Raw genomic sequence first — 16,531 nt, 5'->3', positions numbered from 1 at the left:
TGCTTGCTTTTTAGACATTGGCTTGCCTTCATCTTCTTGTGTACCCCCACCCACTTGAAACATAATCTTTTTAGTGTTCATTTGACTGGCTGACTTGTATCCTTCTGCTGCTCACATTTAGAGAAATATTTTTTTGTATAAGTACCCCATAAAAGTACATGCACTATGCACCTCTCGCCCTCATGTGCTTCTCTGCCACATGCTGTGTTGCTCTCTGCCTCTTGTACTTCTGCCCCCGTCCGTCCTCATGTTGTTCTCTCCCCCTCTGTTACCCTCACCCGGTATGCTGTTTTCTCCTCCTCCAGCTCCTCCCTTGCCCTCCCTAAAACCATGGTACAATATTTTTTAAAGAAAATACATATTTATTTTGAAGAGGGTGGCAGCAAAGCGCTGCTGGCCCCCACTCCTTATGAAACAGATTTGCGCTACCTCAATTTCAGTTTTTTATTTACCGGCCCATCTGTGATCAGTAAACAAAAAAATGGCACCTGCCTCATTTAGTAGGAAGTTGCATGATATGACTACAAAATGACGCAGCCACCTTTAGCATCATAGAATCTTTCTTTTTTTTCTTGTTGCATGACATCAGCAAGAAACACTGTGAGGCTGTAGAGCTTGGATAAACGGTATTGCAAAGCCAATACGTCCCGAAGGCGAGACCTACTCCCTTTGTTAATGCTCGTTTTCCAGTCCAACTGTGCATGTGCAGTGGAATCGTATTTGATCCCTTGCAGTGCACGTGGAAGGCTTTTATTTTCCTTTTGCAAGACAATGGGTGATTTATTTTCCCCTGCAATTTACCAAAAGGGCCTTTCAAGCAACTCAATAAAATGTTTCGCCCCAATGAGACTTTATGCGGCGCCATTGAAATGGAACCTAAAAACTATTACAGATGGGCTAGATAATCAAGAAGACGAACCCTTTGTAAATCCGACTCTTCCCTATAGTCATGTACATTCCCATCCAACAACACAGATGAATCACTGAAATGCTTGTGGTAGCAAGTAGTGGATGCTGGATTTGTAACTTGCTCTGGGAGTAGAAACAAGGGGTACAGAAGCTTTTGGGATCAGTGCGGAGACACATGCCAGTGGATCATGGTACCTAGGGGCGTAACACAGGCCCCTGCAGATCTGGGGGACCCAATCTGCCAGGGGTCCCCTATCATCCAAGAGGGATCCCATTCAGCCTCGGTCAATGAATATCTCTGGGATATGGGAGTCTCGGAGGCCACTCATCACAGCCTGCATGGGAGGCCCATCATTTTGAGTTACGATACTGCCTGCGTTCTCTGTTTGGTGAACACTAAGGGGGCTCATGCCAGAACTACATCGCAAGAGGACTATAAATGCCCCATCTGATCGTGGAGCAGGTGACTCTGGGGGTTATTCTAACTTTGGAGGAGGTGTTAATCCGTCCCAAAAGTGACGGAAAAGTGACGGATTTACCACCAGCCGTATTACGAGTCCATTATATCCTATGGAACTCGTAATACGGCTGGTGGTATATCCGTCACTTTACCGTCACTTTTGGGACGGATTAACACTCCTCCAAAGTTAGAATAACCCCCTCTGTGTCTTCTCTCAACTCCACACAAGGATAATGTGCCTGTTGAGTAAGAACCCCTGTATATACTCTCTTGTAGCAAGATTCCACGGATTCACAGGTTGGATAAGCTGAAAGGAGGAGCTGTGAAAGTTATTCCACAGGGAACAGAAAGTTAAGAGGGCTTTGTAATTCCCACCAGGTCCCTAGCAGGTAAAAGGAGTTTGTTAAGAAGGTAGTAATGGTACAAAAGACAAGCTACAGAATTCACCGGGAAGGAGTAGGATGTGTGATATCCAAGGATGGTCTGGCCTTTAATTCCACCTAGGCATTTCCCCGGAGACTGGAGCCATTGGAGGACGGGCGATGGGCCTTTTAAAGCCCATGGCCACAGCTGGTGCTTTGGTAACTATTCTCAGTTCCCTGAAAATAATTGCAGCAGGGGATGAAAGGGAGAGAATAACGTGAGAAAGGACGAGCAATGGGTGTGGGGGTTGGGGCAAGGAGTGGCAAGGGCAATCAGGGGAAATAAAAGGAGTGGAGAAATGAAAATGATATAGACTTGTAAAGCGCAACAAATGCCCAAAGGCGTCAAGGAGCTCATCGCTGATCCTGAAAGTAGCCTCGGCACATAGCAAAAAAACAATAATGCATCAATTAATCTCATTACAGAAAGAAAAGCCAGGTTTTTAAGGCCTTCCTAAAAAGGGTATGCAGTTTTATGCAGGTAAAAATGGGGGGTGGGCTCACAGCTAAGGAACCGCAACCATAAAGACTCTACATCCCCATCTCTTTCGGCAAAATCTAGGAATGACCACTAAATTGTTGAGAGAGCATTCAGGGGAGTATAAAAAGAGGAGAGAAGGCGAGAGAATGGATGAGTGAGTGGAGAGAGAGCGACAGACCTTGGAAGGGAAAGGAGCAGGGCTGGTTTGAGCACTTTTGACAAGGGTGCTCTTGGCCCGGCCCGGTGATATCACTTTCCCTCCCACTGGCTTTTTGCTGAATTGACATCCATGACACATCCCACAAAAAATCCCATCCTCTAAACAAGGCAGTTCCTTCAGCAAGGAACACTATTTCTAGCCCATGCTTTTTCTTTTAATTTCTGACCATGGCACAAGTGTGACGTGGCGATCTGGCAGCCGCTGCACGCGCCTGCTCCTTTTGATTGATAATTCTGCCCATAAAGCTTCTACTTTGCATCTGCTGTCTTGGCATGATTCATCACAATGCAGCAGGATACTCTGCATCCTCCTCCTGGAAGCCTTTTTATGGGTACCAAAGATGGGTGCATAGATACTCAATAACACCCTTAGTGAGCATGGGACGAAGGCCCAGCCCACGGACAGCCCCCAAACCAATGCAGACACATCAGAATTACAAAACGCCAGCAGCTCCACACGCGGCATGCGCAAATGTAGCAGCTTGATACTCAAGAACCTGAGCTACAAAACAAGCCCATTGCAGGGTAGTGTCAGTGGCGTAAAGCAGGCCTCTGAAGCCCCGACGACGTACAGGTGCCTGCAACCCTCCGGTGCCCCACAATTCAAGGGGTCCCCACTCAGCCGATGGTCAAAACTATTTGTGAGATATAGTGAACTCAGGGCACCTTCTCTAAAACCTCCAAGCGTGGGGTATGATTATAGGTTGGCCACTGAGTAGTGTGGGACTAGGTGTGCCACACACACACATAAAATGCAGCCGGCTATCTATATAAAACAATGGCCTAAGATACAAAAGGTGAAAAGCTTAACACATGGGTATCAACACATGTCCAGGATGGCCTAATCTATGCCACGTTTTCATAAAAAGCACAGCCATCCGAAATGAGCATCATCGGCGTGCCCTCTGGTGTTACACACAGTAACAAGTGATACAGTCAACATTTACCTGGACACTGTTTAACCAACCCCAAGCAGTATGAGGCCATATCAGTGAGAGACGTGCACCATATGTTAAGCATTAACATAGTATAAATGTATGAAAATGTAACAAAAAGTTCATGAGTAAGTCCAGAGAAGAGAAGCCTTGAGCCCTGTTAATTAGGGTGACCATCTCAGTCCAGATTGTTATGGACACCGAGTCCAGTCCTAAACCTTTCACATACAAATCATGGATTTCTTGCATGTTAGTCTAAATTGCAAAACAAGGCTACAACACCCAGAATGCTTTAGGCTATTACATGCTATTAGGCTATTCAATGTTTTGAGCTGCATTATCAATTGCATGTTAGCTCTGCAAGTCAGCAAAATATATTTGACTCTTAGGGGCCCAGGCATGGCTAAACCAGGCTCCTGAAGGCAGAACGGGGGGGGGAGGGAGGGTTGTTTGAAGGTTGAAAATGAAATGAAGTGCAACACGAAGACCAAGGATGGTCTGCTAAATATCAAGTATTCTGCCAGTACCAGTGAAGAATGAGCACCTTTATGGGTATAGGTGGATGGGGGCAAAAAAGCAATAGGCTGGATTCCTAGATCAGTGATTTAGAATGCTGCAGAATTGCTGAACATGTCCTTGCCAATGCAAGCATCCAGGACTAAAAAGATGGTGAAAACAGAGAAAAGCCGGGCGCTATCTCTGTCTGGATTAATGGGACACTCAGGGCCTCAGTATGGAGCTGGCTGTTCAAGGACTGCCAACCTCGCGGTGATGGACGGACCAGCCCAACTGTGGCAGTCCAACTGCCACATTACAACCCTGGTGTGCGGTCCCACCAGGGGACCGCCATCCCTGCCTGGAACATAGGGCCAGATGTAGCAAAGGTTTTTACCCATTCTGTGTCTATGGGAAAAACTGTTCGTACATATGGCCCATAGTTCCCGACAGACTGACGGTGGTCTGAGTTGTACTCAGCCAGGACGGCGCTGAACTCAGCGCCACCTGGCTGATTACAACTCAGCTTTCCACCAGCCTTTCCATGGTGGGGATCCTGCCATGGAAAAGCTGGTGGGAAACTAGTGCAGGTGAACCAAAGGGGCATGGCATGGGCAGTGCAGGCCCCCGACTAGCACCATCGGAATGGTGCTGGTGTGCTACGATATTGACCTCAGCTCCATTAAAGAATCAGAGACCAATATCATAGCACTGTTCCCACCGGTCAGTCTGGTGGGAATGCATAACACAATGTTCCCGCCGGTCAGCCGGTGGGAACATTGTAATACGCTTGGGGCAGATGCAACTGATATGATGGTGGCATCCTCCCCGCGATGATGGGTGGTGGGTAAATAAGACTTAGGAACTAGAATCCAAAACTATGCCTCCAGAGTTGACTTCCGAGGACTTGCTACATAAGTACTACAAACTAAATATATGTTGGCTATTTCACACACCTCATTCTTGCATCCTGATTATAAAAGAGAAGAGTGCCTGAAATCAGGGGTGAATCACCATGGCATCAACACAATATACATGCTACTTGGCTAAGCTTTTTTCTGTTTTTCTGTGTTGTGTATAGTCTACGGCATGTAGATGATCATAACGAGGCAGTCAGAGTCGACAGGTGGAAGCCTTCTTTGTGCAGGGCCCGTATTCCTCTACTAAATCACATTCTCATTTCATGGCCCACTTTGTGCTCGGGGATGTTCATTTAAGAGATCTCCATCTTTGAGATGTACAAGTTTGAATCTTAAATGTAGCAGTGGATAAAGAACATTTAAGATATCACTGTCAACAATGTGGAGCTTCATCGTCATCATCATAGTTCTTTCAGGCATAGATTTCGCAGGGCACTTAAGGTTTCATTATATTTTTATCTGCCTTTTGTGGAAGTTATGCAGTTTGGGTCAACTTATGATGCACTTTTGCTGCAGCACACAAGGTGAACACTATAGGATCTTCCTACCTGTGTGTCGATCACAGGATATTACGTCTTGACATTAGACATCTGTCATTTGAGGAGATAGTCCTCTCAGAGCTGTGGAACGTCGATGGATCACCCTCTACTGTGGACGTTGGACTCATTGCACAGGGCCGATGGAGTTGTCCAGGATCAGACATGGAGCCCAGGACCTGAGCTACATAAAGAGAAGAAAAGTAGGAGAATATGAAATATTAGCAAGTAAAGGTGAAGATGCAACAGCAAATATGTATTTTTTTGTCACATACACATATGAAAAAGTTATAAGCTGGGTTTATTTTATTTGTTATGTTAATATGGTTGCTTCATATGACACACCTATAGGCATGGTTTGGAGTTGAGTGGTAATGGAAAATTAATACGTTTCGGCAGGAAATTTGGGAGGAGAGTTCACTGGAGGAATTTCTTTCGCCCAGTGATACGATGGTGAAGGAAATGCAGCTACGTGTTTTATTATGTCCTGCACAAATGAGGTATTGCTCTAAAATAAGCCCTCTGAAAGAGACCTTGTCCCTGAGGAGGAATTTTGGGGAGACCATGCAGGAAGGGGTTAAAATGAAAAAAGAGGGGGGGTCCGTGGGAATATAAATTGATATAAAAAAATAAAATAAACAAACACTTACCTCCTCCATTGCGCCGCTCGTCCCCGATTTTAAGGAATCTCTAAAATAGCGATTCCTTAAAATTGCACAGCAAATGCCTTTCATACATTGTGAAAGGCAATTTTGCATTCACAAATGGACGAATATTGCAATTTGCGAATGCAAAAAAGCTTGATACATCTGGCCCAATATCTTTGCGGTCAAAATTGTATAAGATGTGGGTGTTTTTTTTTTCATTAACATCATCACATGGGAAGGGCAAGTCCTCAGAGAAAAGTGATTCCTTTCCCCAGAATCTCTCCTCTGCTAGACATAACTGACATTTGTCAGCTCTCTACAGCCTTCCACATCACAAACATAAAAGGCAAACTGTCATATCTATAATCAGACTTTGGCTTCAGGCATAATACTATGCCATGTTTAAGGATGAGAGGGGAGGCAGATGCTTTACTGGCCTAGGTGTCTTAGTCTGCCCTATAGATAATTTAAAACGTGCACTGCTTAAGGTGATAGGTCTAGGGGTTGGCTGCCAACCTTTTGACTTTTCTAATTTTTCTCTTTACATTTTTTGGTAAAACTTTATTGTTGGTGAAGCTGCTGAGCATATATATATGTATATATATTCACCCAAATGCTGCTCATTGTTACCGAACTCTATCAGGTGGGTGCCTCCTTCGTGCAAGCAGCACTGCACGTAATTAATGTCCAAACCAAGCAGCTCCACTACAGAGCCAGGGGCACTCTTGGATTCCACTTCCTCACCCCAGCATGACGCGTTTCGGCGAAGTGCCTTCTTCAGATGCCGGTAATTACAGGACACACACCTACAAGTGTTTAAATCACTGGAAACTGAAAACGATACCGAAGCATAAGCCATTATGCGAACACAACATGGCGGTGATGTGACCAAATCTAGCATTTGGTGCCAGAACGAGGGTAGTAGATATACGGATATCCATTCCGAAAGCAGATGGCTACTTACTTTTGCACCGGTTTTGGAGCAACACAGCAAAGCCATCCCATCTCTACTTAACATGATGGGTATATATGAGCGACAGAAGGCGCAGGAGATATTGAGGCATTAAACATTCAAATAAATGACACAAGCTATACATCAGAAAGATTTATCGGTGCGCATTAAATCAAAACATCAGAAAACTGAATCAGGCATTTGGGAATTCAGATCGGTAGGGGACTAGCATCAAGGATCAGGGCATATATCAGAATAGCAAATCAGATTTCAAGGACATGGAGCCGACCTGGGACAGATTGCAGAACAATTAACTAGACTCTGGGGAGTGCAAATGAACCTGGGACCTGCCACAAAACAGATGAATTAGACATCAGAAGACGGGTATTGATTTGGGATGGAGCTCTGAGAGCCTCCATGTGTCTGGAAAGGAGACGAGGATGATGGACACACATCCGAAGGCTGAGCTGAGCATCAAAGGAAGAGAGCAGACGGAAAGCGAGAAGAAGAAGGAAAGATCTGGGACAGACATCAAAATGGTGCATTTAGTATCAGAGTGATGTAACCGAGCTTTGTTTAGTACCACTCCGGGGGGTCCGGCGCAAAAACATACATCAGAGACTTAAGAAGCGGCAGATGAGACACAGGTAGTGCAGAGCTGAAATGTGGGGGAACGCTGTGAGTTTTGGCGTCTTTAGAACAGACTGCAGTTGGACCAGAGTTCAGTGGATGGGACACAGCTAGTCCAAAGAACTCAGGGAATGGCTGCTGGCAAACAATATGAATCCCAGTGCTCAAATCAATCAAAATGGTCATGCCCCTGAATATCGAAGCTAGAATATCAAGGTATACAAAAATAGAGGACAAATTATTGAATCCTAAATATCAAAAGATAAGTATAGATTTTCTTTACCTAACTCCACAAATGTGTATACTGAGGACATATATTTCTCGAAGGTATGCAGATTTAGAGTTAAGAATCAATATGTATGCTTCCTCTATATCCACTTATCTTTTTATATTTTGGTCTTCAATATTTTGTCTATGATATTCTTGTATCACGATATTCAAATCTTTGATTTTCAGTAGTACAGTCCTCAAAATGTTTACCTATTGATGCATGATGTGCCTTCAAATCAATCTACATCATATACCAATGCGGAAGACAGAATACATCTAACTAGCTGGCTCACACATTCACCTTCTCATGGAGGAGGAGAATGTTCTGTAGAAAAACTATGCTTTGCTTAGAGATTTACTGATTCAACAAAAAGTAGCCTTGTGATAAATTCTGAATAACTACTAATGAGACACCTATCCGTTACCTCACTCACATATTTTCCCATCACCTACATACATTCGTTGTCGCCATGTGGTTGGATATTTTTTAAGGACATGGTCACCTCCACCAGGATATATAGATGGATCTTCTTAATTAAAATATATTTTATCTTTTTGCTACTCAGTCTGCCCTCCCCTATATTTATTACTGCAGCATCGCATGTTATCGCTATAGAATCAGCAGGTATACATGCCTTGTATACCTCTGTGTCTTCATGAATTCATAGATTGTTACATTTCACCTGCTCCAGTAAAATGCTTTATATTATAATTTCTTCAGTATCTCTTTAAAGTGGTCAATTGTGCATTGAGACCGAGTCATATGGTAGGGTAGACATGACGTAAAGACCAAAAATATTAGAACATTGGAATGTTGAGAGCGCCATTGAAAATAATGGAGGGCTATGGGCTTCTAATGGCTGGTAGAAGCCTAGAGCACCAACATTCCAATGCTGGGCTTTCACAGCTGTTGCTGTGAACAAAGACCTCACAAAACCCGAGGGGGATTTCAGTCCCCTCGGGCTCCGTGAGGCCTTTGTTTTATTTATCCGAACATTCCAACATCTAGTGGTGAAATGTTCTAATAGCCTTATAGCCCTCCCTAGCTGGGCTATACCATCATTAAAGTCCCGCTCCCTTGTTAAAGGTCATTGCCTTCGGCTTGGGACTTTAACGCTGGAGTGGGCTTTTAATGGCTGGTTGAGCCTGCTACAGTGGGCTATAGGGCTATAGTATATATCTGACCTTGTAATAGGCCTATATTTTTTTTTTACTTTATCATTTTGGGGGATTTCAAATAATTCTTAGGAGTATTCAGGGAAATGCAATTCGATGCCTAACAGACAGCCAGAAGACAAGTCATTTCAAAGTGTAGGATAAGGTTAAATGTGCATTTACACAGGTCTTTCTAAACAACTGTTTTGTTTTTTTATCCACAGGGAAAAATGTTTTCCAGAAAATGTGTGGGTATTTGTGTGTATGTTTCGCCCTCAATGCACACTTGATTTAAACTTTGTATAGCAACATTAGACATGCGTATGGGGTGAAAACATTGGTAATATCTGTGAGTATACACAAAATTCTGACTTTGTGACTGATCCGATAGTTCCAATGACTACCACCTAATTTTCCCTAAAAGTCCCATACTCTCACCCTTAACAAAACTCGCAAATGCTGGAAGTCAAGCCAGCTGACAGATTTTTCACAATTTGAAGTTCCATCTCAACTACAAATGTCCCCAATCGTAATCGTTGGACCAGACTCTCAAAACACAGAAAATAACACATAGCCAAACAAATACAGTTAATCAGAACACGTAATTATGTGGACCCACAACAAAAAACAGGCTATCAATTACCAGATGCCAAACTAACAGTCAATCAAGAGGCTTACGAAGCTTTTCATAATGAGTAAAGCCCTCCACCTGCGTGCATGAGACACTCCAACGCACCATAACACGTTCATGACCACTTCATCCACATGAAAACAGCATATATCAGCCACACCAACAACTATAGATTACTCATATCACACTACCAGAATTCAGACTGCGATGTAAGACAGAATCCTCAAGACCGTGGTATAAAGGCGCTGAACTCCTGCAGCTCTGCAAAGCCAAACTAATATCAGAACTTGTGCTGGACAAAGCTCTCAGACATGCAGAGTTTAATTTGAGCTGGTGCAGGTAGGTGGTGGGTCCTGGCACTCATGTTTGGTGACTGGGACTTATATAATCATCACATTTTGGCTCAGGCAAGAGAGAGGAAAGCAGGAAAGAGAGAATGGTGTCTGAAAGGAAAGGTAGGAAAACATACAAATGTACCACGCAGGAAGAATAAAGAACATACAAGAATGAAATAAAGAGGCAGGAAATGTAGGGTGGTGGAAGAAAGGGGCATGAGGTGAATTCAAAACTAGGCAGCCTTGTTATTCAGCAAACCCAGCATTCGGCATCACTGATGGAAGGCTCCTAAAAAAACACCCTGGCCCCTGCACTCACTTGCTTGAGTATTTATTTGTTTATTATTTTTTTACAAAATTAAACATTGCTACCACTGCACCTATCATTTGCACCTGCCAATTAACTTTTTTGTGACTACGTAATTCGGATAAGTAAAATACATCTGGCTATTTTTTTGCATGGTGTGTGTGGATGGTGGGTGAGTTGACCTGATTATTTGAATCTTGTACATAGGTTGACTGTGCCTGTTGGCGAACACTAGGTTTAGTAATTAACACTGGTGGTCAAATCATGGAACTTACTTCCAGGCCTGGATACCTCCTGCCTTTTCAGACTGGGAGCACTGTCCAGACTAGGCCAGAATTAAGCCAGGAGCCTATGAACTATTCATCAAGTGCATGAATGTAGGGCCTTTGTTGACCTTACAGACCCCACAGAATTGATTGCACAGTAACAAAATGCAGAGCCGTCACAAACAGATGAGGTCACTTGCCACACTTGTCAATGGTTAGCCGCGCCGCCCTGGCACTTGCACTTCTAAGTACCTCGCTGCATTATACAGAATCTTGGCTAATTTTGTGGTTTTGCATGGCAACCATTCCATCTCATGTCCTGCCACCACCTCCTGGGCTCCTGAGATTGTGTGGAATGCGGTTCCTTAGCGCCGCGTACAGTGGTTGCCTTGTTGTCCTGGCCTGGGTGCCTGATGGCACTTTCTTCTCCTGCCAGGGAAGTGTCAAAGAGAGATTGAGAGGCGTCCTTCTCACTGCCAAGAAACAAGCCTCTGGACTAGGAAAGGCCTGTGTTTTCACCACTCAGCGTAAGAAATGACTTTCCCGCAAGCCCTTCCAACCTGCTATCCTTTCATTGGCTTTGTACTTACTCCTGTCTTTGGGTGAAAAGAAATCCTGTGATGCTTGCTTGCATGGCTGTTACATTTTCATACAGGGTGACCGGGGCAGTTATGAGTTGTATTTTCAACTCAAGATGATAGCTTGTTAAGTAGTCTTTCTTTGTTTTTTTAGGTATGACGTTTGGTGGAGAAATTTGTAAACATTAGACAAAATCTTCTATGTTATCAGGACTGCAGGAAGCGTTTTGTGCTTCAATGCTTGGAATTGTGTTTCAAGCGTGTTCTGGCCAATTTGGCAATATAGAAATGCCAAAAGGCCTTGCTTAAAAAGACAATGTGGGATTTATGATGACAATATTGGCTTGTTTTGGGGCCAAAAGAGGAGCGTTTCCTATGGTTAGTGTATTACTGCTGTAAAATATCAAGCAGAGAGTTGCTTCTGCTTGGTGTGCTTGTCAGGGAAACGAGAACCTCTGCATTACCAGGGAAACGTAGTGGGCAGGGATCATGATTTGTCACTTTAAGAGTGCACTTCGCTTAAAAGCGTCTTTGATTAATACTGGCAGGAGACCGGCACAAGCAAAATTTTGACCAATTTTCACAAATTTCACATCATCCGCAATTAAGAAATCACACAAATTTTGTGGCATAATGTAAAATTTTGCCCAGGCCTACAAGTCAGTTAATAATTCACTTACTGCAGCTTGCAGTCGCTGGCATCACCTTGAAGCCCCTTTCCCCGACACTATTCCTAGAGTGGAGAGTCTTGTCTTGTCTTTTTCTTTTGCCACACAGAATTGAAGACACTATAAATCTTTAGCAGAAGGGGGCACAAGCGTAATTTTTTTTTTAAAGTAGTCAACTGCGAATCTAAATGGAACCTTTATTGAAAACACACCCCGTTATTATCAATCAAATTACAGTTCCAATGCACAGTACAGATTTACCATTTTTAAAATCTCCAAGGTGACATCTTTTTTCACCTTACCTGATCACTGAGGGGCTTTGCTTTTATTAGTGCAGCAGGTGCAGTGGCACCGGGGCCCAGGATTTTGAGGGATCCACCACACTTCATTTAGGACTGCCTTTCACTAACCAACTAAGGGGACATGGGAACAATTTGCCTTTTATGCACTAGAGCCCACAGACCAGGATTATGTCACTAGCCATTTCCTGGCAAAGACTCATTTTTCGCCCAGGCTGATGCCTACAACACAATAAAACCACTAAAAAAAATCAATTGAATTTTCAAACATATAAAGGGACAATTAATAGAATAAACAAGAGGCATGATTCAATGTACAATAGAGGGTGCGTGTAAAGGTACCCTGACTGCTGTTTGCTCTCCCAGTGCTGAAGCCTGAATTCACAAAGTATATGTGTCCCTCGTGACAGATTCCTGTTTCCAAAGTCAATATCACCTCCGTAGTGATGACACCACGGTATCGATGACTCACAACCACAATTAAAAATGTAAAATATTGCTACATATCATTGCGATTCGTAAGGCTCATGCCTCTTTCATGCCGCCTCCTCCATCCGAATCACTAAGATTTGCAAAATGCACATTGCCAGTCTGGAAGATATAGCTGAGAAGCAAATTTTTTTGCAATATTGCAGCTTTTAATCTTATGGTTATAATACTTGAGAATTTGTGAATCACAGGCTTTGTGACCCTAAAACACTGTAATACATCAGGCCCTATTTGTTATCTACTTTGCAGATACTCCCAAAAAATTCTGATCAAGATAGATTTTTTTACACCCCTGATTTGACACTCCCAACAGTACATTTCCAGAGATAAATTTAAAATAAAGAGGATACGTCAATCAAAGAACGCAGCCATGAGTTGACAGAGTGAACCACTTCCCTTGATAGGCCCTTTTCCAAGAATCTATTAAGTTTAAAGCTTTTACATGTAGCATCATTGAAACCTTTTCTGCTCAGAGCCAACAGTATATATTTTTTATTACTTATTCGCAGCAAGTTAGCAAGTCTTAGTCCTCTGGAAATGGGGTTTGCAGTTCTCTTTCACTGTGAAAAGAAGGTGGACTTTTCTTGCTTTGTTTTCCAGCACAATAGTTTTCACAACCATGTGCGTAGTGGCGTAACAATAATAATATGGATCCAGATACTCCATTCTGGTTTTGCCCCAATAAAGGAGCCGCGGACCCTGCTAATGGTCTAAGGGGCCACACCCCCAAACCTTTTGCCCAAAAAGAACAGTGTTAGCCAGGCTGAGCAAAGGTCAACCTGATAGACACTCTATTTTCAGGTCCGGCAGCCAGGATCAAGACAAGTGCTAAGGCAGGCTATTGGCTGCCTGAGCTGATCTTTGCCAGGCTGAAGTCACAGATCCTGTGGGTGTGGCCTCTTCAGCCTAGCGAAGCACCTCAAGGTCCTCTCCCTCGTGACAAAGGGGAGCGTCATGGATTGCCTCGGACCTGGGCGCTTCACTTCTAAGCCCTGAGGTGTCCTTGGTCGAGTGTCACTGACACCTCGTCACAGAATGAGGTGGGGTCAGCAGTCTCACTGACCCCATCCCACTCTGCGACAAGTAAACGAAGGCAGCAGTCCCAACCCTCCTGGGGCCTCCAAGGCACAGGTAAGTGTGATTTTTTTATGTTTGGTGCCTGCGTGCATGCATAAATATTTGGGAGTGCGTATTGTGAATGGATGTGTGTGTGTGTGTGTGTATATGTGTGTGTGTGTGCGTGCGCACGTTTGAATGCATCGGTGTCAGTCAGTATTTATGTTTGCGTTTGTATCTCATCCGCCCCATCCCTGCTAAAAGTACTGTCCGCCACTGCTGTAAAACCTGTAAAAAACAAATTAAACATTTTTCTTGCAGCGGACAAAGCTAGCCCATAAGGCAAAATGAGTTTAAATGCAAATACCTGGAAAATGGATGAATGTTTGCGGTCACAATTGTTGAAGTCTTTTTTTGTGTTGTTAGGAGGTCTCTGTTAAGTGGGCCAGTCTTGCTAAATACTTCTTGGGTACATTCTGAAAGCTTCCCAGGCAATTAATTCCATCCATTGCTTGCCATTGGCTTTGCGGTTTGTAACTCACATTTACTTGCTCTCAATTTGCTGGCTTCATTTGTGTGAGGCTGTCTAGCGTATCTCCGCCCATGCCATGGAGTACATCTTATTTACCACCTCTCTGAGTTTCTCCTAGTATTCTTCCACAAGTGTTCACTTTCTTCAAATAGGCCTTCACATTTTGTTATTATTTTGTCACATTTGGTGTGCATGCAAAGACAGAGGCCAAATATGAGTCTCTCTCTTCACACAGAGCTTGGTGTATACTTTTCTTTCTCTGGATTTATGAGACACTCTTGCTGGATACTGAGGATAGAAATGTAAAGTTTTTTTCTAGAACACAACACAATTTGAACATCTTCAAATGAGCTGTACAAATATTTCAGAATATATCAGAATGAGGAAAGCACAAATGAAGCATATTTTTTGTAATTCTGAAGTGTGGTGGAAACAAATATTTTAATATGATCAAAACAAATCAATACGCTAGGTGATGCCATTTCCACACATTATCATTTGTGCACTGTATAGTTTTATCAGTAAAACTGTATGTGCAAATGTAATGGTCATTTCAGTTGAAAATATGTTGCCTGTAATGGCAGTGCACTACCCCATCATGCATAATCCAATTTATGCCCCTTCACTCTATTCAACTCCATTCTACCCCCACTCTACTCTACAACACTCTGCTCCTCTCCACTCAATGAGACCATGCTACGACACTTCACGCCACTACACAATACTCCACTCCAGTGTATGCCACTCTATGCCACTCACTCTAGACCTCTCTACTATACAACACTTCACTCCATGACATTCAATGCCACTTCACTCATCAAAACTTCACTCTATGACACTCTGTGACACTCAATGCCACGGCACCCTACAACACTTCATGTCACTTTACTCCACTCTACACTACTTCACGTTTTGCCACTCCACTCTATGACACTTTACTCCACTTTATACTCTGTCACTCCGCTTTACTCCATTCTACATCGCTTTATTCGAGTCTATGCTAAGCCACTGTATGACACTCCACTCTACGTCACTTCACTCAATGATAATATACTCCACTCCAATCCATGACACTCTACTCCACTTTGTGCCACACTGCGCCACTCCACTCTATGACCCTCTATTTCAATTAACTCTACACCTCTCTGTGACATTCTCCTCTACACCACTCCATGCCTCTCCATGGCACTCCTCTGCACGCCACTTCATGCCATCCCACTGTATGCCACACCATGCCACTCCATTATGTGCCACACACTCCACTCTGCAACACCTTACTCCTCTATAAGACCCTCCTCTCTATGCCCTGTCACTCTATGACCCTCCACTCTCTGACATTCCACTCTATGACACTCCACTCTATGCCACTTTACACCCCTCCACTCTACGACCCTCCACTCTATGACACTGTACTCCACTCTACCCAATTCTCTCTACGGCACTCCATGCCACTTTACTCTACTCTATGCCACTCCACTTCCCTCTGTGATACTCTACTCTATGACACTCCACTCCATGATATTCTACTCCATGCCACTCCACTCTGCTCCACTTATCCACTCTACACCACTTCACTCCACTCTATACCATTCCAATTTACAATAGTTCTCCACTCTACACCTCCACACGACTCTCCTTCACTCTACACCACTCTACAACATTCCACTCTACTCCCCAACTCCACTCTACATCACTCCACACTGTGACACTCTAAGCCACTCCACTCTATGAGACTCCACTCTGTGAAACTCTATGTCCCTCCCCTCTATGCCCCTCCAATCTACCACACATTACTCTATGCCACTCCACGCCACTCCATTCTATGCCATGCCACTCCATTCTACTCTGTGACACTTTACTCCATTTTAAGCTGCGCCACTCCATTATACAACACTTTACTCCACTCAATGCAACTCTATGAGACTACACTCTGATACTTTGCACCTCTCTTCACAATTCCCTCTAAGCCACTTTACTCCACTCTACACCACTCCATTCTTCTCCACTTTATTCAACACACTACTCCACTCTACTCTACAACATACTATTCCACTCTACTCTACTACTCTAATCCACACCACTCCGCTCCAATGTATAGCATTCCACTCTATAACACTCTATGCCACTCCACTCTACTACACTCCATGCTACTCCACTGTACTCTACTCCACAGCTCTCCACTCCTCTCTTTGACACATTACTCCACTCAACACCACTCCAGTGTATGCCACTCTATGCCCCTCCACTCTATGATACTCCATGCCACCCCACTCCAAGACACTACCCTCCATTATACGCCACTCCACTCTACTCTACTCCATGACACTCCTCAGCACTCC

At 43.8% G+C, this 16,531-nt stretch overlaps 1 protein-coding gene across 2 annotated transcripts in view; it reads right to left on the bottom strand.

Moving 5' to 3' along the window:
- Positions 1–16,531, bottom strand: part of ELFN1 (extracellular leucine rich repeat and fibronectin type III domain containing 1) — a 661,360-nt gene that overhangs the window by 277,457 nt on the left and 367,372 nt on the right. For both annotated transcript variants that reach the window (XM_069209927.1, XM_069209926.1), the window contains exon 3: positions 5,390–5,561. The gene's annotated coding sequence lies outside the window, so the exon portion shown is untranslated. The remainder of the gene's footprint in view (positions 1–5,389; positions 5,562–16,531) is intronic.

Source organism: Pleurodeles waltl, chromosome 10, assembly GCF_031143425.1.
Source record: "Pleurodeles waltl isolate 20211129_DDA chromosome 10, aPleWal1.hap1.20221129, whole genome shotgun sequence".
Taxonomy (NCBI): domain Eukaryota; kingdom Metazoa; phylum Chordata; class Amphibia; order Caudata; family Salamandridae; genus Pleurodeles; species Pleurodeles waltl.
The sequence above is the reverse complement of the archived record's forward strand: the minus strand, read 5'-3'. Positions and strand labels throughout refer to the sequence as shown.